Source organism: Arachis hypogaea, chromosome 14 (genome assembly GCF_003086295.3).
Source record: "Arachis hypogaea cultivar Tifrunner chromosome 14, arahy.Tifrunner.gnm2.J5K5, whole genome shotgun sequence".
NCBI classification, from domain to species: Eukaryota; Viridiplantae; Streptophyta; class Magnoliopsida; order Fabales; family Fabaceae; genus Arachis; species Arachis hypogaea.
The window spans coordinates 81635467-81639150 of NC_092049.1; the positions used below are offsets into that span (position 1 = coordinate 81635467).

Sequence of the window (3684 nt, forward strand, 5' to 3'; positions counted from 1 at the left end):
TTGGATGCAGCTTGCATTCCATTCAGACTCTGAGAAATCATATTGACTTTCTGAGTCAATATTTTGTTCTGAGCCAATATGGCATTCAGAGTATCAACTTCAAGAACTCCCTTCTTCATAGGCGTCCCATTACTCACAGGATTCCTTTCAGAAGTGTACATGAACTGGTTATTAGCAACCATGTCAATGAGTTCTTGAGCTTCTGCAGGCGTTTTCTTTAGGTGAATGGATCCACCTGCAGAAGTGTCCAGTGACATCTTTGATAGCTCAGATAAACCATCATAGAATATATCCAGGATGGTCCATTCTGAAAGCATGTCAGAAGGACACTTTTTGGTCAACTGTTTGTATCTTTCCCAAGCTTCATAGAGGGATTCACCTTCTTTCTGTCTGAAGGTTTGAACATCAGCTCTAAGCTTGCTCAGCTTTTGAGGAGGAAAGTACTTGGCTAAGAAAGCTGTGACCAGCTTATCCCAAGAGTTCAGGCTGTCTTTGGGTTGAGAATCCAACCATAATCTAGCTCTGTCTCTTACAGCAAAAGGGAAAAACATGAGCCTGTAGACTTCAGGATCTACTCCATTAGTCTTAACAGTATCACATATCTGCAAGAATTCAGTTAAGAACTGAAAAGGATCTTCAGATGGAAGTCCATGAAACTTGCAGTTCTGCTGCATCAGAGAAACTAATTGAGGTTTCAGCTCAAAGTTGTTTACTCCAATGGCAGGAATGGAGATGCTTCTTCCATGTAGATTGGAATTAGGTGCAGTAAAGTCACCAAGCATCTTCCTTACTTTATTATTATTTTCGGCTGCCATCTCCTCTTCCTGTTCGAAAATTTCTGAAAGGTTATCTCTGGATTGTTGTATTTTAGCTTCTCTTAATTTTCTCTTCAGAGTCATTTCAGGTTCTGGATCTGCTTCTACAAGAATGTTCTTATCCTTGCTCCTGCTCATATGACAAAGAAGAGGGCACAGAAAAATAATAATAATAATAGAGATCCTTTATACCTCAGTATAGGGATCCCTGTGTGAGTAGAAGAAGAGGGGGAGACAAAGAATGTAATATAATGGAAGAAACACAACTGTGAGGATGGCAGAGATGTGAAATGAGATGTTAGGATATGAATGAATAAATAGAATAAGATGGGGGAGAAGGAATTTTTGAAAATAATTTTTGAAAAAGAGTTAGTGATTTTCGAAAATGGTTTTTGAAAGATGTTAGTATTTTTCGAAATTTTTTTTTTAAAATCAAAAATAAAAATAATTAGTTAATTAAAAAGAAATTTTTGAAAAAGGGGGGAGATATTTTCGAAAATTAGAGAGAGAGAGTTAGTTAGGTAGTTTTGAAAAAGTTAAGAAACAAACAAAAAGTTAGTTAGTTAGTTGAAACAAATTTGAAAATCAATTTTGAAAAGATAAGAAGATAAGAGGTTAGAAAAGATATTTTTGAAATCAAATTTTGAAAAAGGTAAGATAAGAAGATATTTTTGAAAAGATATGATTGAAATTAGTTTTTGAAAAAGATTTGATTTTTAAAATCACAATTAATGACTTGATTCACAAGAAATCACAAAATATGATTCTAGAACTTAAAGTTTGAATCTTTCTTAACAAGCAAGTAACAAACTTGAAATTTTTGAATCAAAACATTAATTGTTATTGTTATTTTTGAAAATATGATGTAAAATTAAGAAAAAGATTTTTGAAAAATATTTTTAAAATTTTCGAAAATAACTAAAAAAAATTGAAAAAAGATTTGATTTTTTTTTTGAAAAAGATTTTGAAAAAGATAAGATTTTCAAATTGAAAATTTGATTTGACTCATAAGAAACAACTTGATTTTTAAAAATTTTTGAAAAAGTCAACTCAATTTTCGAATTTGATGAGAGAAAAAGGGGAAGATAATTTTTTGATTTTTGAATTTTTTTTATGATGAGAGAGAAAAACATGAAAATGATGCAATGCATGAGATTTTTAGATCAAAACAATGAATGCATGCAAGAATGCTATGAATGTCAAGATGAATACCAAGAACACTATGAAGATCATGATGAACATCAAGAACACATTTTTCAAAAAATTTTTAATGCAAAGAAAACATGCAAGACACCAAACTTAGAATTCTTTAATGCTTAGGCACTAAGAATTCAAGAATGCATATGAAAAACAAGAAAAGACACAAAACATGCAAATGCAAAGATCAAACAAGAAGACTTACCAAGAACAACTTGAAGATCATGAAGAACACTATGAATGCATGAGAATTTTTGAAAAATGCAACATGTACATGCAATTGACACCAAACTTATAACATGACACATGACTCAAACAAGAAACATGAAATATTTTTGATTTTTTTTTATTTTCTAAATTTTTTTTTGGATTTTTATTTTATATTTTTTCGAAAAATTATTTTGAAAAAGAAAAATAAGGATTCCAAAATTTTTAATATGAATTCCAGGAATCTTATGCTCTAAAGCTCCAATCAAAGGGTCAAGCATGGCTTAATAGCCAGCCAAGCTTTAGTATGTAACTCAGACATGACACGCCTGACATTTCCTACATTCAACAGCCAATTGGCTAAGAAAGATAAAGAAGCTCTTCTCTTGAGTATAAGAATTGAGACATGGCTTTACAGCCAGCCAGGCTTCAACATGCTTCATGAAACACTAGAATTCATTCTTAAAAATTTTGAAGCCATAGAATAATTTATTTTTGAAAACAAATTTTTTTTTTTCGAAAACAAAGGAGAAAATTTTTTTGAAAGGTTTTTGAAAAATTTTTGAAAACAAAACAAAAAGAAAAATTACCTGATCTGAGCAACAAGATGAACCGTCAGTTGTCCAAACTCGAACAATCCCCGGCAACGGCGCCAAAAACTTGGTGCACGAAATTGTGATGTCCAGGCTCGAACAATCCCTGGCAACGTGAGCAACTTGGTACGCGTAATCGTGATTACACTTTAATTATGTAAAATTCATGGCTCTTTCTTGTCTCTGGCAATGGCGCCAAGAATATGGTGCCAATGCCATGGTTCACAACTTCGATACAACTAACCAGCAAGTGCACTGGGTCGTCCAAGTAATACCTTACGTGAGTAAGGGTCGAATCCCACGGAGATTGTTGGTATGAAGCAAGCTATGGTCACCTTGCAAATCTCAGTCAGGCAGATATAAATTGATAATGATGTTTTCGAATAATAAATAATAGAATAGGGATAGAAATACTTATGTAATTCATTGGTGAGAATTTCAGATAAGCGAATAGAGATGCTTTTCGTTCCTCTGAACCTCTGCTTTCCTGCTATCTTCATCCAATCAGTCTTACTCCTTTCCATGGCTGGCTTTATGTGATACATCACCACTGTCAATGGCTACTTTCGATCATCTCTCGGGAAAATGATCCAATGCCCTGTCACAGCACGGCTAATCGTCTGGAGGCATCACCCTTGCCAATGGCTTCATCTTATCCTCTCAGTGAATAATATGCTCACGCACCCTGTCACGGCACGGCTATTCATCTGTCGGTTCTCGATCATGCTGGAATAGGATTTACTATCCTTTTGCGTCTGTCACTAACGCCCTGCAATCGCGAGTTAGGAGCTCGTCACAGTCATTCAATCATTGAATCCTACTCGGAATACCACAGACAAGGTTTAGACTTTCCGGATTCTCTTGAATGCCGC

At 34.1% G+C, this 3684-nt stretch overlaps 1 non-coding gene across 1 annotated transcript; it reads left to right on the top strand.

The window, feature by feature from the left end:
- The first annotated feature begins 311 nt into the window (after positions 1-311).
- On the top strand, positions 312-419 carry LOC112745445 (small nucleolar RNA R71). Its single transcript, XR_003173373.1, has one exon. It is a non-coding gene; the product is annotated as a small nucleolar RNA R71 (small nucleolar RNA).
- The last annotated feature ends 3265 nt before the right edge of the window (positions 420-3684 follow it).